This window comes from Carica papaya, chromosome 5 (assembly GCF_054855325.1).
Source record: "Carica papaya isolate Zhongbai chromosome 5, ASM5485532v1, whole genome shotgun sequence".
Taxonomy (NCBI): domain Eukaryota; kingdom Viridiplantae; phylum Streptophyta; class Magnoliopsida; order Brassicales; family Caricaceae; genus Carica; species Carica papaya.
Genome location: NC_142313.1, coordinates 28,725,352 through 28,746,216, shown reverse-complemented (window position 1 = coordinate 28,746,216; position 20,865 = coordinate 28,725,352). Strand labels below are relative to the sequence as shown.

At 46.7% G+C, this 20,865-nt stretch overlaps 5 non-coding genes and 40 pseudogenes across 5 annotated transcripts; all 45 read left to right on the top strand.

Moving 5' to 3' along the window:
* The first annotated feature begins 91 nt into the window (after nt 1-91).
* LOC148259489 (5S ribosomal RNA) lies at nt 92-210 on the top strand (annotated as a pseudogene).
* A 560-nt stretch (nt 211-770) lies between these two features.
* On the top strand, nt 771-889 carry LOC148259488 (5S ribosomal RNA; annotated as a pseudogene).
* Nucleotides 890-1,093: 204 nt separating this feature from the next.
* LOC148259487 (5S ribosomal RNA) lies at nt 1,094-1,212 on the top strand (annotated as a pseudogene).
* A 209-nt stretch (nt 1,213-1,421) lies between these two features.
* LOC148259486 (5S ribosomal RNA) lies at nt 1,422-1,540 on the top strand (annotated as a pseudogene).
* Nucleotides 1,541-1,746: 206 nt separating this feature from the next.
* LOC148259485 (5S ribosomal RNA) lies at nt 1,747-1,865 on the top strand (annotated as a pseudogene).
* Nucleotides 1,866-2,071: 206 nt separating this feature from the next.
* LOC148259484 (5S ribosomal RNA) lies at nt 2,072-2,190 on the top strand (annotated as a pseudogene).
* A 562-nt stretch (nt 2,191-2,752) lies between these two features.
* LOC148259483 (5S ribosomal RNA) lies at nt 2,753-2,871 on the top strand. The gene has a single exon (XR_015820549.1). It is a non-coding gene; the product is annotated as a 5S ribosomal RNA (ribosomal RNA).
* Nucleotides 2,872-3,430: 559 nt separating this feature from the next.
* Nucleotides 3,431-3,549, top strand: LOC148259482 (5S ribosomal RNA; annotated as a pseudogene).
* A 562-nt stretch (nt 3,550-4,111) lies between these two features.
* LOC148259481 (5S ribosomal RNA) lies at nt 4,112-4,230 on the top strand (annotated as a pseudogene).
* Nucleotides 4,231-4,435: 205 nt separating this feature from the next.
* On the top strand, nt 4,436-4,554 carry LOC148259480 (5S ribosomal RNA; annotated as a pseudogene).
* A 523-nt stretch (nt 4,555-5,077) lies between these two features.
* On the top strand, nt 5,078-5,196 carry LOC148259479 (5S ribosomal RNA; annotated as a pseudogene).
* Nucleotides 5,197-5,400: 204 nt separating this feature from the next.
* LOC148259478 (5S ribosomal RNA) lies at nt 5,401-5,519 on the top strand (annotated as a pseudogene).
* Nucleotides 5,520-5,728: 209 nt separating this feature from the next.
* Nucleotides 5,729-5,847, top strand: LOC148259477 (5S ribosomal RNA). The gene has a single exon (XR_015819993.1). It is a non-coding gene; the product is annotated as a 5S ribosomal RNA (ribosomal RNA).
* A 206-nt stretch (nt 5,848-6,053) lies between these two features.
* LOC148259476 (5S ribosomal RNA) lies at nt 6,054-6,172 on the top strand (annotated as a pseudogene).
* A 210-nt stretch (nt 6,173-6,382) lies between these two features.
* LOC148259475 (5S ribosomal RNA) lies at nt 6,383-6,501 on the top strand (annotated as a pseudogene).
* A 560-nt stretch (nt 6,502-7,061) lies between these two features.
* On the top strand, nt 7,062-7,180 carry LOC148259474 (5S ribosomal RNA; annotated as a pseudogene).
* A 205-nt stretch (nt 7,181-7,385) lies between these two features.
* On the top strand, nt 7,386-7,504 carry LOC148259473 (5S ribosomal RNA; annotated as a pseudogene).
* Nucleotides 7,505-7,709: 205 nt separating this feature from the next.
* LOC148259472 (5S ribosomal RNA) lies at nt 7,710-7,828 on the top strand (annotated as a pseudogene).
* Nucleotides 7,829-8,063: 235 nt separating this feature from the next.
* LOC148259471 (5S ribosomal RNA) lies at nt 8,064-8,182 on the top strand (annotated as a pseudogene).
* Nucleotides 8,183-8,364: 182 nt separating this feature from the next.
* On the top strand, nt 8,365-8,483 carry LOC148259470 (5S ribosomal RNA). The gene has a single exon (XR_015819972.1). It is a non-coding gene; the product is annotated as a 5S ribosomal RNA (ribosomal RNA).
* Nucleotides 8,484-9,015: 532 nt separating this feature from the next.
* Nucleotides 9,016-9,134, top strand: LOC148259469 (5S ribosomal RNA). The gene has a single exon (XR_015820221.1). It is a non-coding gene; the product is annotated as a 5S ribosomal RNA (ribosomal RNA).
* Nucleotides 9,135-9,694: 560 nt separating this feature from the next.
* Nucleotides 9,695-9,812, top strand: LOC148259468 (5S ribosomal RNA; annotated as a pseudogene).
* A 204-nt stretch (nt 9,813-10,016) lies between these two features.
* LOC148259467 (5S ribosomal RNA) lies at nt 10,017-10,135 on the top strand (annotated as a pseudogene).
* A 209-nt stretch (nt 10,136-10,344) lies between these two features.
* On the top strand, nt 10,345-10,463 carry LOC148259466 (5S ribosomal RNA; annotated as a pseudogene).
* A 560-nt stretch (nt 10,464-11,023) lies between these two features.
* Nucleotides 11,024-11,141, top strand: LOC148259465 (5S ribosomal RNA; annotated as a pseudogene).
* A 204-nt stretch (nt 11,142-11,345) lies between these two features.
* Nucleotides 11,346-11,464, top strand: LOC148259464 (5S ribosomal RNA; annotated as a pseudogene).
* A 209-nt stretch (nt 11,465-11,673) lies between these two features.
* On the top strand, nt 11,674-11,792 carry LOC148259463 (5S ribosomal RNA; annotated as a pseudogene).
* Nucleotides 11,793-12,354: 562 nt separating this feature from the next.
* Nucleotides 12,355-12,473, top strand: LOC148259462 (5S ribosomal RNA; annotated as a pseudogene).
* Nucleotides 12,474-13,032: 559 nt separating this feature from the next.
* LOC148259461 (5S ribosomal RNA) lies at nt 13,033-13,151 on the top strand (annotated as a pseudogene).
* Nucleotides 13,152-13,712: 561 nt separating this feature from the next.
* LOC148259460 (5S ribosomal RNA) lies at nt 13,713-13,831 on the top strand (annotated as a pseudogene).
* Nucleotides 13,832-14,036: 205 nt separating this feature from the next.
* On the top strand, nt 14,037-14,155 carry LOC148259459 (5S ribosomal RNA; annotated as a pseudogene).
* Nucleotides 14,156-14,390: 235 nt separating this feature from the next.
* On the top strand, nt 14,391-14,509 carry LOC148259458 (5S ribosomal RNA). Its single transcript, XR_015820661.1, has one exon. It is a non-coding gene; the product is annotated as a 5S ribosomal RNA (ribosomal RNA).
* Nucleotides 14,510-14,714: 205 nt separating this feature from the next.
* LOC148259457 (5S ribosomal RNA) lies at nt 14,715-14,833 on the top strand (annotated as a pseudogene).
* A 205-nt stretch (nt 14,834-15,038) lies between these two features.
* LOC148259456 (5S ribosomal RNA) lies at nt 15,039-15,157 on the top strand (annotated as a pseudogene).
* A 205-nt stretch (nt 15,158-15,362) lies between these two features.
* On the top strand, nt 15,363-15,481 carry LOC148259455 (5S ribosomal RNA; annotated as a pseudogene).
* A 204-nt stretch (nt 15,482-15,685) lies between these two features.
* LOC148259454 (5S ribosomal RNA) lies at nt 15,686-15,804 on the top strand (annotated as a pseudogene).
* A 209-nt stretch (nt 15,805-16,013) lies between these two features.
* Nucleotides 16,014-16,132, top strand: LOC148259453 (5S ribosomal RNA; annotated as a pseudogene).
* A 917-nt stretch (nt 16,133-17,049) lies between these two features.
* Nucleotides 17,050-17,168, top strand: LOC148259452 (5S ribosomal RNA; annotated as a pseudogene).
* A 561-nt stretch (nt 17,169-17,729) lies between these two features.
* On the top strand, nt 17,730-17,848 carry LOC148259451 (5S ribosomal RNA; annotated as a pseudogene).
* A 204-nt stretch (nt 17,849-18,052) lies between these two features.
* Nucleotides 18,053-18,171, top strand: LOC148259450 (5S ribosomal RNA; annotated as a pseudogene).
* Nucleotides 18,172-18,406: 235 nt separating this feature from the next.
* LOC148259449 (5S ribosomal RNA) lies at nt 18,407-18,525 on the top strand (annotated as a pseudogene).
* Nucleotides 18,526-18,730: 205 nt separating this feature from the next.
* On the top strand, nt 18,731-18,849 carry LOC148259448 (5S ribosomal RNA; annotated as a pseudogene).
* Nucleotides 18,850-19,064: 215 nt separating this feature from the next.
* LOC148259447 (5S ribosomal RNA) lies at nt 19,065-19,183 on the top strand (annotated as a pseudogene).
* A 562-nt stretch (nt 19,184-19,745) lies between these two features.
* On the top strand, nt 19,746-19,864 carry LOC148259446 (5S ribosomal RNA; annotated as a pseudogene).
* Nucleotides 19,865-20,422: 558 nt separating this feature from the next.
* On the top strand, nt 20,423-20,541 carry LOC148259445 (5S ribosomal RNA; annotated as a pseudogene).
* Nucleotides 20,542-20,865: the final 324 nt, after the last annotated feature.

The window sequence follows — 20,865 nt, the reverse complement described above, 5'->3', positions numbered from 1 at the left end:
AGGAGAGATGAAGTGTGAACGCACAAGGAAACAAATGACGGAGGGGGAAGAAAGGAGAATGAGTGTATGTATTTGCAGCGCGAACTTAAACAGGTGCGATCATACCGGCACTAAAGCCCCGGATCCCATCAGAACTCCGCAGTTAGGTGTGCTTGGGCGAGAGTTGTACTCGGATGGGTGACCACTTGGGAAGCCCTCGTGTTGCACCTTTTTTTTCTCGGATGGGTTGTTCGACGTTACGCGCGAATGGAATTATAAACCGCTGGTTCATTTACAAAGGTGAGTCACGGTGCCGGGGCATATTACTTGATATTAGAACGAGAAAGAGAGATGCAGAGTGCACGCACAAGGAAACAAATGACGGGAGAGGGGATGGGAGGAGAAAGAGTGTATGTATTTGCAGTGCAGAATGAAACATGAGGGATCATACCAGCACTAATGCAACGAATTCTATCAGAACTCCGCAGTTAAGGGTGCTTGGGCGAGAAAAGTACTCGGATGGGTGACCTCCTGCGAAGTCCTTATATTTCACCCATTTTCTTGGGAGGTACTCGTGTTGCACCCATCTTTTTGCAGATGATTCTTTGGACGTTACGCGCGACTTGATTTATGGTCTGCAGGTTTAGTTGCAAATGTGAGTCACGGCGCCGTGGCATTTTACTTGATATTAGAATGAGTACGGGAGGTGCAGTGCGCACGCACAAGGAAACAAATGACGGGAGGATGAAGAAAAGGGAAGGAGTGTATGTATTTAAAGCGCAAAATTAAACAAGTGGCATCATACCAACACTAATGCACTGGATCCCATCAGAACTCTGCAGTAAAGCATGCTTGGGCGAGAGTAGTACTCGGATGGGTGACCTCATGGGAAGTCCTCGTGTCGCACCAATTTTTTTTCAGACGGGTCGTTCGACGTTACGCGCGACTGGAACTATGGTCCGCTAGTTTATACGCAAATGTGAGTCAAGAATCAGGGGCATTTTAATCGATATTAGAACGAGAAGGAGAGGTGCAGTGTGAACGCACAAGGAAACAAATGATGGGAGGAAGCGAGGGAAGAAGGAGTGTATGTATTTTCAGCACGAAATTAAACAGGTGCGGTCACACCAGCACGAATGCACCGGATCCCATCAGAACTCCGCAGTTAAGTGTGGTTTGGCGAAAGTAGTACAATGATGGGTTACCTCTTGGGAAGTTCTCGTGTTGCACCCATTTTCTTTTTTTCAGATGTGCCGTTCGACGTTACGCGCGACTTTAATTATGGTCCACAGATTTATTCGCAAATGTGAGTCACGGCGCCGTGGCATTTTACTTTATATTTGAACGTGAACGAGAGGTGCAGTGCGCACGCACAAGGAAACAAATGACGGGAAGGGGAAGAAAGGATAAGGAGTTTATGTATTTGAAGCGCAAAATTAAACAGGTGCGATCATACCAGCACTATTGCACCGGATCCCATCAGAACTCCGCAGTTAAGTGTGCTTGGGCGAGAGTAGTACTCGGATTGGAGACCTCCTGGGAAGTCCTCGTGTCGCACTAATTTTTTTTTCAGACGGGTCGTTCGACGTTACGCGCGACTTTAATTATGGTCCGCAGATTCATTCGCAAATGTGAGTCACGACGCCGTGGCATTTTACTTGATATTTGAACGAGAACGAGAGGTGCAGTGCGCACGCACAAGGAAACAAATGACGGGAGGGGGAAGAAAAGAGAAGGAGTGTATGTATTTGCAGCGCGAAATTAAACAGGTGCGATCCTACCAGCACTAAAGCTCCGGATCCCATCAGAACTCCGCAGTTAAGTGTGCTTGGGCGAGAGTAGTACTCGGATGTGTGACCACCTGGGAAGCTCTCGTGTTGCTCCTATTTTTTTTCGGATGGGTTGTTCGACGTTACGCGCGAATGGAATTATAAAACGCTGGTTCATTTGCAAAGGTGAGTCACGGTGCCGGGGCATATTACTTGATATTAGAACGAGAAAGAGAGATGCAGAGTGCACGCACAAGGAAACAAATGACGGGAGGGGGGATGGAAGGAGAAAGAGTTTATGTATTTGCAACGCAAAATTAAACGGGTGCGATCATACGAGCACTAATGCACCGGATCCCATCAGAACTCCGCAGTTAATTGTGTTTGTGCGAGAGTAGTACTCGGATGGGTGACCTCCTGGGAAGTCCTCGTGTCGCACTAATTTTTTTTTCAGACGGGTCGTTCGACGTTAAGCGCGACTGGAACGAGGGTCCACTGGTTTATACGCAAATGTGAGTCAAGAAGCAGGGGCATTTTAATCAATATTAGAACGAGAAGGGGAGATGCAGAGTGCACGCACAAGTAAACAAATGACGGGAGGGGGGATGGAGGGAGAAAAAGTGTATGTATTTGCAGCGCAGAATGAAACATGAGCAATCATACCAGCACCAATGCAACGGATTCTATCAGAACTCCGCAAGTTAAGGGTGCTTGGGCGAGAGTAGCACTAGGATGGGTGACCTCATGCGAAGTCCTTATATTTCACCCTTTTTCTTAGGAAGTCCTCGTGTTGCACCCATTTTTTTGCAGATGATTCTTTCGACGATACGCGCGACTTGAATTATGGTCCTCAGGTTTATTCGCAAATGTGAGTCACGGCACCGTAGCATTTTACTTGATATTAGAACGAGTACGGGAGGTGCAGTGCGCACGCACAAGGAAACAAATGACGGGAAGGGGAAGAAAGGAGAAGGAGTTTATGTATTTGCAGCACAAAATTAAACTAGTGCGATCATACTAGCACTAATGCACCGGATCCCACCTGAACTCCGCAGTTAAGTGTGCTCGGGCGAGAGTAGTACTCGGATGGGTGACCTCCTGGGAAGTCCTCGTGTCGCACCAATTTTTTTTCAGACGGGTCGTTCGACGTTACGCGCGACTGTAACTGGGGTCCGGTCGTTTATACGCAATTGTGAGTCAAGAAGCAAGGGCATTTTAATCGATATTAGAACGAGAAGGAGAGGTGCTGTGTGAACGCACAAGGAAACAATTGATGAGAGGGGGAGGGAAGGAGAAGGAGTGTATGTATTTTCAGCACGAAATGAAACAGGTGCGATCATACCAGCACTAATGCAACGGATTCTATCAGAACTCCGTAGGTAAGGGTGCTTGGGCGAGAGTAGTACAAGCATGGGTTACCTCCTGCGAAGTCCTTATATTTCACCCATTTTCTTGTGAAGTCCTCGTGTTGCACTCATTTTTTTGCAAATGATTCTTTCGACGTTACGCGCGACTTGAATTATGGTCCTCAGGTTTATTCGCAAATGTGAGTCACGGCGCTGTAGAATTTTACTTGATATTAGAACGAGAACGGGAGGTGCAGTGCGCACGCACAAGGAAACAAATGACGGGAGGGGGAAGAAAGGGGAATGAGTTTATGTATTTACAGCGCAAAATTAAACAGCTGCGATCATACCAGCACTAATGCACCAGATCCCATCAGAACTCCGCATTTAAGTGTGTTTGGGCGAGAGTAGTACTCGGATGGGTGACCTCCTGGGAAGTCCTCGAGTCGCACTAATTTTTTTTTTCAGATGGGTCGTTCGACGTTACGCGCGACTGGAACTATGGTCCACTGGTTTATACGCAAATGTGAGTCAAGAAGCAGGGGCATTTTAATAAATATTAGAACGAGAAAGAGAGATGGAGAGTGCACGCACAAGGAAACAAATGACGGGAGGGGGGATGGAGGGAGAAAAAATGTATGTATTTGAAGCGCAGAATGAAACATGAGCAATCATACCAACACCAATGCAACGGATTCTATCAGAACTCCGCAAGTTAAGGATGCTTGGGCGAGAGTAGCACTAGGATGGGTGACCTCCTGCGAAGTCCTTATATTTCACCCATTTTCTTAGGAAGTTCTCGTGTTGCACCCAGTTTTTTCAGATGATTCTTTCGACGATACGCGCGACTTGAATTATGGTCCTCAGGTTTATTCGCAAATGTGAGTCACGGCACCGTAGCATTTTACTTGATATTAAAACGGGAACGGGAGGTGCAGTGCGCACGCACAAGGAAAGAAATGACGGGAGGGGGAAGAAAGGGGAATGAGTTTATGTATTTGCAGTGCAAAATTAAAAAGGTGGGATCATACCAGCACTAATGCACCGGATACCCTCAGAACTCCGCAGTGAAGTGTGCTTGGACGAGATTAGTACTCGGATGGGTGACCTCCTGGGAAGTCCTCGTGTCGCACCAATTTTTTTTCAGATGGGTCGTTCGACGTTACGCGCGTCTGGAACTAGGGTCTGCTGGTTTATACGCAAATGTGAGTCAAGAAGCAGGGGCATTTTAATCGATATTAGAACGAGAATGAGAGGTGAAGTGTGAACGCACAAGGAAACAAATGACGGGAGGGGGAAGAAAGGAGAAGGAGTGTATGTATTTGCAGTGCGAAATTAAACAGGTGCGATCATACCAGCACTAAAGCTTGGCATCCCATCAGAGCTCCGCAGTTAAGTGTGTTTGGGCGAGAGTAGTACTCGGATGGGTGACCACTTGGGAAGCCCTCGTGTTGCACCTATTTTATTTCGGATGGGTTGTTTGACGTTACACGCGAATGGAATTATACATACACTCCTTAATCGATATTAGAACGAGAAGGAGAGGTGCAGTGTGAATGCACAAGGAAAAAAATGATGGGAGGGGGGGAGGGAAGAAGGAATGTATGTATTTTCAGCATGAAATTAAACAGGTGCGGTCATACCAGCACTAATGCATCGGATTCTATCAGAACTCCGTAGGTAAGGGTGCTTGGGCGAGAATAGTACTAGCATGGGTTACCTCCTGCGAAGTCGTTATATTTCACCCATTTTCTTGTGAAGTCCTCGTGTTGCACCCATTTTTTTGCAGATGATTCTTTCGACGTTACGCGCGACTTGAATTATGGTCCTCGGGTCTATTCGCAAATGTGAGTCACGACACCGTCGTATTTTACATGATATTAGAACGAGCACAGGAGGTGCAGTGCGCACGCACAAGGAAACAAATGACGGGAAGGGGAAGAAAGGAGAAAGAGTTTATGTATTTGCAGCGCGAAATTAAACGGGTGCGATCATACCAGCACTAATGCACTGGATCCCATCAGAACTCTGCAGTTAAGTGTGCTTGGGCGAGAGTAGTACTCGAATGGGTGACCTCTTGGGAAATCCTTGTGTTGCACAAATTTTTTTTCAGACAGGTCGTTCGACGTTACGCGCGACTGGAACTATGGTCCACTGGTTTATACGCAAATGTGAGTCAAGAATCAGGGGTATTTTAATCGATATTAGAATGAGAAGGAGAGGTGCAGTGTGAACGCACAAGGAAACAAATGATGGGAGGGGGGGAGGGAAGAAGGAGTGTATGTATTTTCAGCACGAAATTAAACAGGTGCGGTCACACCAGCACAAATGCACCGGATCCCATCAGAACTCCGCAGTTAAGTGTGCTTTGGTGAAAGTTGTACAATGATGGATTACCTCCAGGGAAGTTCTCGTGTTGCACCCATTTTCTTTTTTTCAGATGTACCGTTCGACGTTACGCGCGACTTTAATTATGGTCCGCAGATTTATTCGCAAATGTGAGTCACGGCGCTGTGGTATTTTACTTGATATTTAAACGAGAATGAGAGGTGCAGTGCGCACGCACAAGGAAACAAATGACGGGAGGGGGAAGAAAGGAGAAGAAGTTTATGTATTTGCAGCGCGAAATTAAACGGGTGCGATCATACCAGCACTAATGCACCGGATCCCATCAGAACTCCGCAGTTAAGTGTGCTTGGGCGAGAGTAGTACTTGGATGGGTGACCTCCTGGGAAGTCCTCATGTCGCACTAATTTTTTTTTTCAGACGGGTTGTTCAACGTTACGCGCGACTGGAACTATAATCCGCTGGTTTATACGCAAATGTGAGTCAAGAATCTGGGCCATTTTAATCGATATTAGAACGAGAAGGAGAGGTGCAGTGTGAATGCACAAGGAAACAAATGATGGGAGGGGGGGAGGGAAGAAGGAATGTATGTATTTTCAGCCCGAAATTAAACAGGTGCGGTCACACCAGCACAAATGCACCGGATCCCATCAGAACTCCGCAGTTAAGTGTGCGTTGACGAAAGTAGTACATTGATGGGTTACCTCCTGGAAAGTTCTCTTGTTGCACCCATTTTCTTTTTTTTCAGATGTGCCGTTCGACGTTACGCGCAACTTTAATTATGGTCCACAGATTTTTTCGCAAATGTAAGTCACGGCGCTCTGGCATTTTACTTGATATTTGAACGAGAACGAGAGGTGCAGTGCGCACGCACAAGGAAACAAATGACGGGAGGGGGAAGAACGGAGAAGTAGTTTATGTATTTGCAGCGCGAACTTAAAAGGGTGCGATCAAACCAGCACTAATGCACCGGATCCCATCAGAACTCCGCAGTTAAGTGTGCTTGGGCGAGATTAGTACTCGGATGGTTGACCTCCTGGGAAGTCCTCGTGTCACACAAATTTTTTTTCAGACTGGTCGTTCGATGTTACGCGCGTCTGGAATTAGGGTCCGCTGGTTTATACGCAAATGTGAGTCAAGAAGCAGGAGCATTTTAATCGATATTAGAACGAGAATGAGAGGTGAAGTGTGAACGCACAAGGAAACAAATGACGGGAGGGGGGATGGGAGGAGAAAGAGTGTATGTATTTGCAGTGCAGAATGAAACATGAGGGATCATACCAGCACTAATGCAATGGATTCTATCAAAACTCCGCAGTTAAAGTTGCTTGGGCGAGAAAAGTACTCGGATGGGTGACCTCCTGGGAAGTCCTTATATTTCAGCCATTTTCTTGGGAGGTCCTCGTGTTGCACCCATCTTTTTGCAGATGATTCTTTCGACGTTACGCGCGACTTGATTTATGGTCCGCAGATTTATTCGCTAATGTGAGTCACGGCGCCGTGGCATTTTACTTGATATTAGAACGAGAACGGGAGCTGCAGTGCGCACGCACAAGGAAACAAATGACGGGAGGGGGAAGAAAGGGGAATGAGTTTATGTATTTGCAGCGGGAAATTAAACAGGTGCGATCACACCAGCAGTAATGCACCGGATCCCATCAGAACTCCGCAGTAATGTGTGCTTGGGCGAGATTAGTGCTCGGATGGGTGACCTCCTGGGAAGTCCTCGTGTCGCACCAATTTTTTTTCAGACAGGCCGTTCGACGTTACGCGCGTCTGGAACTAGGGTCCGCTGGTTTATACGCAAATGTGAGTCAAGAAGCAGGGGCATTTTAATCGATATTAGAACGAGAATGAGAGGTGAGGTGTGAACGCACAAGGAAACAAATGACCGGAGCGGGAAGAAAGGAGAAGGAGTGTATGTATTTGCAGCGCGAAATTAAACAGGTGCGATCATACCAGCACTAAAGCCCCGGATCCCATCAGAATTCCGCACTTAAGTGTGCTTGGGCGAGAGTATTACTCGGATGGGTGACAACTTGGGAAGCCCTCGTGTTGCACCTATTTTTTTCGGATGGGTTGTTCGACGTTACGCGCGATTGGAATTATAAACCGCTGGTTCATTTGCAAAGGTGAGTCACGGTGCCGGGGCATATTACTTGATATTAGAACGAGAAAGAGAGATGCAGAGTTCACGCACAAGGAAACAAATGACGTGAGGGGGGAAGGGAGGAGAAGGAGTTTATGTATTTGCAGTGCAGAATGAAACAGGTGCGATCATACCAGCACTAATGCAACCGATCCCATCATAACTCCGCAGTTAAGTGTGTTTGGGCGAGAGTAGTACTCGGATGGGTGACCACTTGAGAAGTTCTCGTGTTGCACCCATTTTCTTTGGAGGTCCTCGTGTTGCACCTATCTTTTTGCAGATGATTCTTTCGACGTTACGCGCGACTTGATTTATGGTCCGCAGGTTTATTCGCAAATGTGAGTCACGGCACCGTGGCATTTTACTTTATATTAGAACGAGTACGGGAGGTGCAGTGCGCACGCACAAGGAAACAAATGACGGGAGGAGGCAGAAAAGAGAAGGAGTGTAAGTATTTGAAGCGCAAAATTAAACAAGTGGCATCATATCAGCACTGATGCACTGGATCCCATCAGAACTCTGCAGCTAAGTGTGCTTAGGCGAGAGTAGTACTCGGATGGGTGACCTCTTGGGAAGTCCTCGTATCGCACCCATTTATTCGCACGACTTTAATTATGGTCCGCAGATTTATTCGCAAATGTGAGTCACGGCGCCGTGGCATTGTACTTGATATTTGAACGAGAACGAGAGGTGCAGTGCGCACGCACAAGGAAAAAAATGACGGGAGGGGGAAGAAAGGAGAATGAGTTTATGTATTTGCAGCGCGAAATTAAACAGGTGCGATCATACCAGCAATAATACACCGGATCCCATCAGAACTCCGCAGTTAAATGTGCTTGGGCGAGAGTAGTACTCGGATGGGTGACCTCCTGGGAAGTCCTCGTGTCGCACTAATTTTTTTTCCAGACGGGTGGTTCGATGTTACGCGCTACTGGAACTAGGGTCCACTGGTTTATACGCAAATGTGAGTCAAGAAGCAGGGGCATTTTAATCGATATTAGTACGAGAAGGAGAGATGCAGAGTGCACGCACAAGGAAACAAATGATGGGAGGGGGGATGGAGGGAGAAAAAGTGTATGTATTTGTAGCACAGAATGAAACATGAGCAATCATACCAGCACCAATGCAACAGATTCTATCAAAACTCCACAAGTTAAGGGTGCTTAGGCGATAGTAGCACTAGGATGGGTGACCTCCTGCGAAGTCCTTATATTTCACCCATTTTTTTGCAGATAATTCTTTCGACGATACGCACGACTTGAATTATGGTCCTCAGGTTTATTCGCAAATGTGAATCACGGCACCATAGCATTTTGCTTGATATTAGAACGAGCACGGTAGGTGCAGTGCGCACGCACAAGGAAACAAATGACGGGAGGGGGAAGAAAGGAGAAGGAGTTTATGTATTTGCAGCGCGGAATTAAACAGGTGCGATCATACCAACACTAATGCACCGGATCCCATCAGAACTCCGCAGTTAAGTGTGCTTGGGCGAGAGTAGTACTCGGATGGGTGACCTCCTGCGAAGTCCTCGTGTCGCACCAATTTTTTTTCAAATGAGTCGTTCGACGTTACGCGCGACTGGAACTAGGTTCCGCTGGTTTATACGCAAATGTGAGTCAAGAAGCAGGGGCATTTTAATCGATATTAGAACGAGAAGGAGCGGTGCAGTGTGAACGCACAAGGAAACAATTGATGGGAGGGGGAGGGAAGAAGAAGGAGTGTATGTATTTTCAGCACGAAATGAAACAGGTGCGATGATACCAGCACTAATGCAACGGATTCTATCAGAACTCCGTAGGTAAGGGTGCTTGGGCGAGAGTAGTACTAGCATGGGTTACCTCCTGCGAAGTCCTTATATTTCACCCATTTTCTTGTGAAGTTCTCGTGTTGCACCCATTTTTTTGCAGATGATTCTTTCGACGTTACGCGCGACTTGAATTTTGGTCCTCAGGTTTATTCGCAAATGTGAGTCAGGTCGCCGTGGCATTTTACTTTATATTAGAACGAGTACGGGAGGTGCAGTGCGCACGCACAAGGAAACAAATGACGGGAGGAGGCAGAAAAGAGAAGGAGTGTAAGTATTTGAAGCGCAAAATTAAACAAGTGGCATCATATCAGCACTGATGCACTGGATCCCATCAGAACTCTGCAGCTAAGTTTGCTTGGGCGAGAGTAGTACTCGGATGGATGACCTCTTGGGAAGTCCTCGTATCGCAACAATTTTTTTTCAGATGGGTCGTTCGACGTTACGCGCGACTGGAACTATGGTCCGCTGGTTTATACGCAAATGTGAGTCAAGAATCAGGGGCATTTTAATCGATATTAGAACGAGAAGGAGAGGTGCAGTGTGAACGCACAAGGAAACAAATGATGGGAGGGGGGGAGGGAAGAAGGAGTGTATGTATTTTCAGCACGAAATTAAACAGGTGCGGTCACACCAGCACAAATGCACTAGATCCCATCAGAACTCCGCAGTTAAGTGTGCTTTGGCGAAAGTAGTACAATGATGGGTTACCTCCTGGGAAGTTCTCGTGTTGCACCCCTTTTCTTTTTTTCAGATGTGCCGTTCGACGTTACGCGCGACTGTAATTATGGTCCGCAGATTTATTCGCAAATGTGAGTCATGACATCGTGGCATTTTACTTGATATTTGAACGAGAATGAGAGGTGCAGTGCGCACGCACAAGGAAACAAATGACAGGAGGGGGAAGAAAGGAGAAGGAGTTTATGTTTTTGCAGCGCGAAATTAAACAGGTGCGATCATACCAGCACTAATGCACCGGATCCCATCAAAACTCCGCAGTTAAGTGTGCTTGGGCGAGAGTAGTACTCGGATGGTTGACCTCTTGGGAAGTCCTCGTGTCGCACTAATTTTTTTTCAAATGAGTCGTTCGACGTTACGCGCGACTGGAACTAGGTTCCGCTGGTTTATACGCAAATGTGAGTCAAGAAGCAGGGGCATTTTAATCGATATTAGAACGAGAAGGAGCGGTGCAGTGTGAACGCACAAGGAAACAATTGATGGGAGGGGGAGGGAAGAAGAAGGAGTGTATGTATTTTCAGCACGAAATGAAACAGGTGCGATGATACCAGCACTAATGCAACGGATTCTATCAGAACTCCGTAGGTAAGGGTGCTTGGGCGAGAGTAGTACTAGCATGGGTTACCTCCTGCGAAGTCCTTATATTTCACCCATTTTCTTGTGAAGTTCTCGTGTTGCACCCATTTTTTTGCAGATGATTCTTTCGACGTTACGCGCGACTTGAATTTTGGTCCTCAGGTTTATTCGCAAATGTGAGTCAGGTCGCCGTGGCATTTTACTTTATATTAGAACGAGTACGGGAGGTGCAGTGCGCACGCACAAGGAAACAAATGACGGGAGGAGGCAGAAAAGAGAAGGAGTGTAAGTATTTGAAGCGCAAAATTAAACAAGTGGCATCATATCAGCACTGATGCACTGGATCCCATCAGAACTCTGCAGCTAAGTTTGCTTGGGCGAGAGTAGTACTCGGATGGATGACCTCTTGGGAAGTCCTCGTATCGCAACAATTTTTTTTCAGATGGGTCGTTCGACGTTACGCGCGACTGGAACTATGGTCCGCTGGTTTATACGCAAATGTGAGTCAAGAATCAGGGGCATTTTAATCGATATTAGAACGAGAAGGAGAGGTGCAGTGTGAACGCACAAGGAAACAAATGATGGGAGGGGGGGAGGGAAGAAGGAGTGTATGTATTTTCAGCACGAAATTAAACAGGTGCGGTCACACCAGCACAAATGCACTAGATCCCATCAGAACTCCGCAGTTAAGTGTGCTTTGGCGAAAGTAGTACAATGATGGGTTACCTCCTGGGAAGTTCTCGTGTTGCACCCCTTTTCTTTTTTTCAGATGTGCCGTTCGACGTTACGCGCGACTGTAATTATGGTCCGCAGATTTATCCGCAAATGTGAGTCATGACATCGTGGCATTTTACTTGATATTTGAACGAGAATGAGAGGTGCAGTGCGCACGCACAAGGAAACAAATGACAGGAGGGGGAAGAAAGGAGAAGGAGTTTATGTTTTTGCAGCGCGAAATTAAACAGGTGCGATCATACCAGCACTAATGCACCGGATCCCATCAAAACTCCGCAGTTAAGTGTGCTTGGGCGAGAGTAGTACTCGGATGGTTGACCTCTTGGGAAGTCCTCGTGTCGCACTAATTTTCTTTTCAGACGGGTTGTTCGACGTTACGCGCGATTGGGACTAGGGTCCACCTGTTTATACGCAAATGTGAGTCAAGAAGCAGGGGCATCTTAATCGATATTAGAAAGAGATGGAGAGATGCAGAGTGCACGCACAAGGAAATAAATGATGGGAGGGGGGATGGAGGGAGAAAAAGTGTATGTATTTGCAGCGCAGAATGAAACATGAGCAATCATACCAGCACCGATGCAACGGATTCTGTCAGAACTCCGCATGTTAAGGGTGTTTGGGCGAGAGTAGCACTAGGATGGGTGACCTCCTGCGAAGTCCTTATATTTCACCAATTTTCTTAGGAAGTCCTCGTGTTGCACCCATTTTTTTGCAGATGATTCTTTCGACGTTACGCACGACTTGAATTATGGTCCTCAGGTTTATTCGCAAATGTGAGTCACGGCACCATAGCATTTTACTTGATATTAGAACGAGCACGGGAGGTGCAGTGCGCACGCACAAGGTAACAAATGACGGGAGGGGGAAGAAAGGAGAAGGAGTTTATGTATTTGCAGCGCAGAATTAAACGGGTGCGATCATACCAGCACTAATGCACCGGATCCCATCAGAACTCCGCAGTTAAGTGTGCTTAGGCGAGTGTAGTACTCGGATGGGTGACCTCCTGGGAAGTCCTTGTGTCGCAACAATTTATTTTCAGACGGATCGTTCGACGTTACGCGCGACTGGAACTGGGGTCCGCTGGTTTATACGCAAATGTGAGTCAAGAAGCAGGGGCATTTTAATCTATATTAGAACGAGAAGGAGAGGTGCAGTGTGAACGCACAAGGAAACAATTGATGGGAGGGGGAGGGAAGGAGAAGGAGTGTATGTATTTTCAGCACGAAATGAAACAGGTGCGATCATACCAACACTAATGCAACGGATTCTATCAGAACTCCGTAGGTAAGGGTGCTTGGGCGAGAGTAGTACTAGCATGGGTTACCTCCTGCGAAGTCCTTATATTTCACCCATTTTCTTGTGAAGTCCTCGTGTTGCACCCACTTTTTTGCAGATGATTCTTTCGACGTTACGCGCGACTTGAATTATGGTCCTCAGGTTTATTCGCAAATGTGAGTCACGGCGTTGTAGCATTTTACTTGATATTAGAACGAGAACAGGAGGTGCAGTGCGCATGCACAAAGAAACAAATGATGGGAGGGGGAAGAAAGGGGAATGAGTTTATGTATTTGCAGCCCGAAATTAAACAGGTGCGATCATACCAGCAGTAATGCACCAGATCCAATCAGAACTCCGCAGTGAAGTGTGCTTGGGCGAGATTAGTACTCGAATGGGTGACCTCTTGGGATGTCCTCGTGTCCCACCAATTTTTTTTCAGACGGGTCGTTCGACGTTACGCGCGTCTGGAACTAGGGTCCGCTGGTTTATACGCAAATGTGAGTCAAGAAGCAGGGGCATTTTAATCGATATTAGAACGAGAGGGAGAGATGCAGAGTGCACGCAGAAGGAAACAAATGACGGGAGGGGGGATGGAGGGAGAAAAAGTGTATGTATTTGCAGCGCAGAATGAAACATGAGCAATCATACCAGCACCAATGCAACGGATTCTATAAGAACTCCGCAAGTTAAGGGTGCTTGGGCGAGAGTAGCACTAGGATGGGTGACCTCCTGCGAAGTCCTTATATTTCACCCATTTTCTTAGGAAGTCGTCGTGTTCCAACCATTTTTTTGCAGATGATTCTTTCGACGATATGCGCGACTTGAATTTTGGTCCTCAGTTTTATTCGCAAATGTGAGTCACGGCACCAAAGCATTTTACTTGATATTAGAACGAGCATGGGAGGTGCAGTGCGCACGCACAAGGAAACAAATGACGGGAGGGGGAAGAAAGGAGAAGGAATATATGTATTCGTAGCGCAAAATTAAACGGGTGCGATCATACCAGCATCAATGCACCGGATCCCATCAGAACTCCGCAGTTAAATGTGCTTGGGAGAGAGTAGTACTCGGATGGGTGACCTCCTGGGAAGTCCTCGTGTCGTACCAATTTATTTTCAGACGGGTCGTTCGACGTTACGCGCGACTGGAACTAGGGTCTGCTGGTTTATACGCAAATGTGAGTCAAGAAGCAGGGGCATTTTAATCGATATTAGAACGAGAAGGAGAGGTGCAGTGTGAACGCACAAGGAAACAATTGATGGGAGGGGGAGGGAAGGAGAAGGAGTGTATGTATTTTCAGCACGAAATGAAACAGGTGAGATCATACCAGCACTAACGCAACAGATTCTATCAGAACTCTGTAGGTAAGGGTGCTTGGGCGAGAGTAGTACTAGCATGGGTTACCTCCTGCGAAGTCCTTATATTTCACCCATTTTCTCGTGAAGTCCTTGTGTTGCACCCATTTTTTTGCAGATGATTCTTTCGACGTTACGCGCGACTTGAATTATGGTCCTCAGGTTTATTCGCAAAAGTGAGTCACGGCGCTGTAGCATTTTACTTGATACTAGAACGAGAACGGGAGGTGCAGTGCGCACGCACAAGGAAACAAATGACGGGAGGGGGAAGAAAGGGGAATGAGTTTATGTATTTGATGCCCGAAATTAAACAGGTGCGATCATACCAGCACTAATGCACCGGATCCCATCAGAACTCCGCAGTGAAGTGTGCTTGGGCGAGATTAGTACTCGGATGGGTGACCTCCTGGGAAGTCCTCGTGTCACACCAATTTTTTTTTAGACGGGTCGTTCGACATTACGCGCGTCTGGAACTAGGGTCCGCTGGTTTATATGCAAATGTGAGTCAAGAAGCAGGGGCATTTTAATCGATATTAGAACGAGAATGAGAGGTGAAGTGTGAACGCACAAGGAAACAAATGACGGGAGGGGGAAGAAAGGAGAAGGAATATATGTATTTGCAGCGCAAAATTAAACGGGTGCGATCATACCAGCACTAAAGCCTCGGATCCCATCAGAACTCCGTAGTTAGGTGTGCTTGGGCGAGAGTAGTACTCGGATGGGTGACCACTTGGGAAGCCCTCGTGTTGCACCTATTTTTTTTCGGATGGATTGTTCGACATTAGGCGCGAATGGAATTATAAACCGCTGGTTCATTTGCAAAGGTGAGTCACGGTGCCGGGGCATATTACTTGATATTAGAACGAGAAAGAGAGATGCAAAGTGCACGCACAAGTGAACAAATGATGGGAGGGGGAAGAAAGGAGAACGAGTTTATGTATTTGCACAGCGAAATTAATCAGGTGCAATCATACCAGCACTAATGCAACAGATCCCATCATAACTCCGCAGTTAAGTGTGCTTGGGTGAGAGTAGTACTCGGATGGGTGACCACTTGGGAAGTCCTCGTGTTGCACCCATTTTTTTGCAGATGATTCTTTCAACGTTACGTGCGACTTGAATTATGGTCCTCAGGTTTATTCGCAAATGTGAGTCACAGCGCTGTAGCATTTTACTTGATATTAGAACGAGAACGGGAGGTGCAGTGCGCACGCACAAGGAAACAAATGACGGGAGGGGGAAGAAAGGGGAATGAGTTTATGTATTTGCAGCGCAAAATTAAACAGGTGCGATCATACCAGCACTAATGCACCGGATCCCATTAGAACTCCGCAGTGAAGTGTGCTTGGGCGAGAGTAGTACTCGGATGTGTGACCTCTTGGGAAGTCCTCGTATCGCAATAATTTTTTTTCAGAGGGATCGTTCAACGTTACGCGCGATTGGAACTATGGTCCGCTGGTTTATACGCAAATGTGAGTCAAGAATCAGGGGCATTTTAATCGATATTAGAACGAGAAGGAGAGGTGCAGTGTGAACGCACAAGGAAACAAATGATGGGAGGGGGGTAGGGAAGAAGGAGTGTATGTATTTTCAGCACGAAATTAAACAGGTGCGGTCACACCAGCACAAATACACCGGATCCCATCAGAACTCCGCAGTTAAGTGTGCTTTGGCGAAAGTAGTACAATGATGGGTTACCTCCTGGGAAGTTCTCGTGTTGCACCCATTTTCTTTTTTTCAGATGTGCCGTTCGACGTTACGCGCGACTTTAATTATGGTCTGCAGATTTATTCGCAAATGTGAGTCACGGCACCATGGCATTTTACTTGATATTTGAACGAGAACGTGAGGTGTAGTGCGCACGCACAAGGAAACAAATGACGGGAGGGGGAAAAAAGGAGAAGGAGTTTATGTATTTGCAGCGCAAAATTAAACAGGTGCGATCATACTAGCACTTATGCACCAGATCCCATTAGAACTCTGCAGTTAAGTGTGCTTGGGCGAGAGTAATACTAGGATCGGTGACCTCCTGGGAAGTCCTCGTGTCGCACTAATTTTTTTTTTCAGACTGGTCGTTCGACGTTATGCGCGACTGCAACTAGGGTCCACTGGTTTATACGCAAATGTGAGTCAAGAAGCAAGGGCATTTTAATCGATATTAGAACGAGAAAGAGAGATGCAGAGTGCACGCACAAGGAAACAAATGACGGGAGGGGGAAGGAAGGAGAAAGAGTGTATGTATTTTCAGCACGAAATGAAACAGGTGCGATCATACCAGCACTAATATATCGGATTCTATCAGAACTCCATAGGTAAGGGGTGCCTGGGCGAGAGTAGTACTAGCATGGGTTACCTCCTGCGAAGTCCTTATATTTCACCCATTTTCTTGTAAAGTCCTCGTGTTGCACCCATTTTTTTGCAGATGATTCTTTCGACGTTACACGCGACTTGAATTATGGTCCTCAGGTTTATTCACAAATGTGAGTCAAGAAGCAGGGGCATTTTAATCGATATTAGAACGAGAAGGAGAGGTGCAGTGTTAACGCACAAAGAAACAATTGACGGGAGGGGGGATGGAGGGAGAAAAAGTGTATGTATTTGCAGCGCTGAATGAAACATGAGCAATCATGCCAGCACCAATGCAACGGATTCTATCAGAACTCCGCAAGTTTAGGGTGCTTGGGCGAGAGTAGCTCTAGGATGAGTTACCTCCTGCGAAGTCCTTATATTTCACCCATTTTCTTAGGAAGTCCTCGTGTTGCACCCATTTTTTGCAGATGATTCTTTCGACGTTACGCGCGACTTGAATTATGGTCCTCAGGTTTATTCGCAAATGTGCGTCACGGCACCGTAGCATTTTACTTGATATTAGAACGAGCAAGGGAGGTGCAGTGCGCACGCACAAGGAAACAAATGACGGGAGGGGGAAGAAAGGAGAAGGAGTTTATGTATTTGCAGCGCAAATTTAAACAGGTGTGATCATACCAGCACTAATGCACCGGATCCCATTAGAACTCCGCAATTAAGTGTGCTTGGGCGAGAGTAGTACTCGGATGGGTGACCTCCTGGGAAGTCCTCGTGTCGCACTAATTTTTCTTTTCAGACGGGTCGTTCGACGTTATGCGCGACTGCAACTAGGGTCCACTAGTTTATACGCAAATGTGAGTCAAGAAGCAGGGGCATTTTAATCGATATTAGAACAAGAATGAGAGATGCAGAGTGCACGCACAAGGAAACAAATGATGAGAGGGGGAGGGAAGGAGAAAGAGTGTATGCATTTTCAGCACGAAATGAAACAGCTGCGATCATACCAGCACTAATGCATCGGATTCTATCAGAACTCCGTAGGTAAGGGTGTTTGGGCGAGAGTAGTACTAGCATGGGTTAGCTCTTGCAAAGTCCTTATATTCCACCCATTTTCTTGTGAAGTTCTCGTGTTGCACCCATTTTTTTGCAGATGATTCTTTCAACGTTACGTGCAACTTGAATTATGGTCCTCAGGTTTATTCGCAAATGTGAGTCACAGCGCTGTAGCATTTTACTTGATATTAGAACGAGAACGGGAGGTGCAGTGCGCACGCACAAGGAAACAAATGACGAGAGGGGGAAGAAAGGGGAATGAGTTTATGTATTTGCATAGCAAAATTAAACAGGTGCGATCATACCAGCACTAATGCACCGGATCCCATCAGAACTCCGCAGTGAAGTGTGCTTGGGCGAGAGTAGTACTCGGATGTGTGACCTCTTGGGAAGTCCTCGTATCGCAACAATTTTTTTTCAGAGGGGTCGTTCGACGTTACGCGCGACTGGAACTAGGGTCCGCTGGTTTATACGCAAATGTGAGTCAAGAATCAGGGGCATTTTAATCGATATTAGAACGATAAGGAGAGGTGCAGTGTGAACGCACAAGGAAACAAATGATGGGAGGGGGGTAGGGAAGAAGGAGTGTATGTATTTTCAGCACGAAATTAAACAGGTGCGGTCACACCAGCACAAATGCACCGGATCCCATCAGAATTCCGCAGTTAAGTGTGCTTTGGCGAAAGTAGTACAATGATGGGTTGCCTCCTGGAAAGTTCTCGTGTTGCACCCATTTTCTTGTGAAGTCCTCCTGTTGCACCCATTTTTTTGCAGATGATTCTTTCGACGTTACGCACGACTTGAATTATGGTCCTCAGGTTTATTCGCAAATGTGAGTCAAGGCACTGTAGCATTTTACTTGATATTAGAACGAGAGCGGGAGGTGAAGTGCGCACGCACAAGGAAACAAATGACGGGAGAGGGAAGAAAGGGGAATGAGTTTATGTATTTGCAGCGCAAAATTAAACAGGTGCGATCATACCAGCACTAATGCACCGGATCCCATCAAAACTCCGTAATGAAGTGTGCATGGGCGAGATTAGTACTAGGATGGGTGACCTCCTGGGAAGTCCTCGTGTCGCACTAATCTTTTTTTTCAGACGGGTCGACCGACGTTACGCGCGACTGGAACTAGGGTCCACTGGTTTATACGCACATGTGAGTCAAGAAGCAGAGGCATTTTAATCGATATTAGAACGAGAAGGAGAGATGCAGAGTGCACGCACAAGAAAACAAATGACGGGAGGGGGGAGGGAAGAAGGAGTGTATGTATTTTCAGCACGAAATTAAACAGGTGCGGTCACACCAGCACAAATGCACCGGATCCCATCAGAACTCCGCAGTTAAGTGTGCTTTGGCGAAAGTAGTACAATGATGGGTTACCTCCTGGGAAGTTCTCGTGTTGCACCCATTTTTTTTTTTTCAGATGTGCCGTTCGACGTTACGCGCGACTTGAATTATGGTCCGCAGATTTATTCGCAAATGTGAGTCACGGCGCCGTGGCCTTTTACTTGATATTTGAACGAGAACGAGAGGTGCAGTGCGCACGCACAAGGAAACAAATGACGGGGGGGGGGGGGGGAAGAACGGAGAAGGAGTTTATGTATTTGTAGCGCGAAATTAAACAAGTGCAATTATACTAGCACTAATGCACCGGATCCCATCAGAACTCCGCAATTAAGTGTGCTTGGGCGAGAGTAGTACTCGGATGGGTGACCTCTTGGGAAGTGCTCGTGTCGTACTAATTTTTTTTTCAGACGGGTCGTTCGACGTTACGCGCGACAGCAACTAGGGTCCACTGGTTTATACGCAAATGTGCGTCAAGAAGCAGGGGCATTTTAATCGATATTAGAACGAGAAAGAGGGATGCAGAGTGCACACGCAAGGAAACAAATGATGGGAGGGGGGATGGAGGGAGAAAAAGTGTACGTATTTGCAGCGCAGAATGAAACATGAGCAATAATACCAGCACCAATGCAACGGATTCTATCAGAACTCTGCAAGTTAAGGGTGCTTGGGCGAGAGTAGCACTAGGATTGGTGACTTCCTGCGAAGTCCTTATATTTCACCCATTTTCTTAGGAAGTCCTCGTGTTGCACCCATTTTTTTGCAGATGATTCTTTCGACGATACGCGCGACTTGAATTATGGTCCTCAGGTTTATTCGCAAATGTGAGTCACGGTACCGTAGCATTTTACTTGATATTAGAACGAGCACGAGAGGTGCAGTGCGCACGCACAAGGAAACAAATGACGGGAGGGGGAAGAAAGGAGAAAGAGTTTATGTATTTGCAGCGCGGAATTAAACGGATGCGATCATACCAGCACTAATGCACCAGATCCCATCAGAACTCCGCAGTTAAGTGTGCTTGGGCGAGATTAGTACTCGAATGGGTGACCTCCTGGGAAGTCCTCGTGTCGCACCAATTTTTTTTCAGACGGGTCGTTCGACGTTACGCGCGACTGGAACTAGGGTCCGTTGGTTTATACACAAATGTGAGTAAAAAAGCAAGGCATTTTAATCGATATTAGAAGGAGAAGGAGAGGTGCAGTGTGAACGCACAAGGAAACAATTGATGGGAGGGGGAGGGAAGGAGAAGGAGTATATCTATTTTCAGCACGAAATGAAACAGGTACAATCATACCAACACTAATGCAATGGATTCTATCAGAACTCCGTAGGTAAGGGTGTTTGGGCGAGAGTAGCACTAGCATGGGTTACCTCCTGCGAAGTCCTTATATTTCACCCATTTTCTTGTGAAATCCTAGTGTCGCACCAATTTTTTTTCAGACGGGTTGTTCGACATTACGCGCGTCTGGAACTAGGGTCCGCTGGTTTATACGCAAATGTGAGTCAAGAAGCAGGGGCATTTTAATCGATATTAGAACGAGAACGAGAGGTGAAATGTGAACGCACAAGGAAACAAATGACGGGAGAGGGAAGAAAGGAGAAGGAGTGTATGTATTTGCAGCGCAAAATTAAACAGGTGCGATCATACCAGCACTAAAGCTCCGGATCCCATCAAAACTCTGCAGTTAAGTGTGCTTGGGCGAGAGTAGTACTCGGATGGGTGACCACCTGGGAAGCCCTCGTGTTGCACCTATATATTTTCGGATGGGTTGTTCGACGTTACGCGCGAATGGAATTATAAACCGCTGGTTAATTTGCAAAGGTGAATCACGGTGCCGGGGCATATTTCTTGATATTAGAACGAGAAAGAGAGATACAGAGTGCACGCACAAGGAAACAAATGACGGGAGGGGGGATGGAAGGAGACAGAGTGTATGTATTTGCAGTGCAGAATGATACATGAGGGATCATGCCAGCATTAATGCAACGGATTCTACCAGAACTCCGCAGTTAAGGGTGCTTGGGCGAGAAAAGTACTCGGATGGGTGACCTCCTGCGAAGTCCTTATATTTCACCC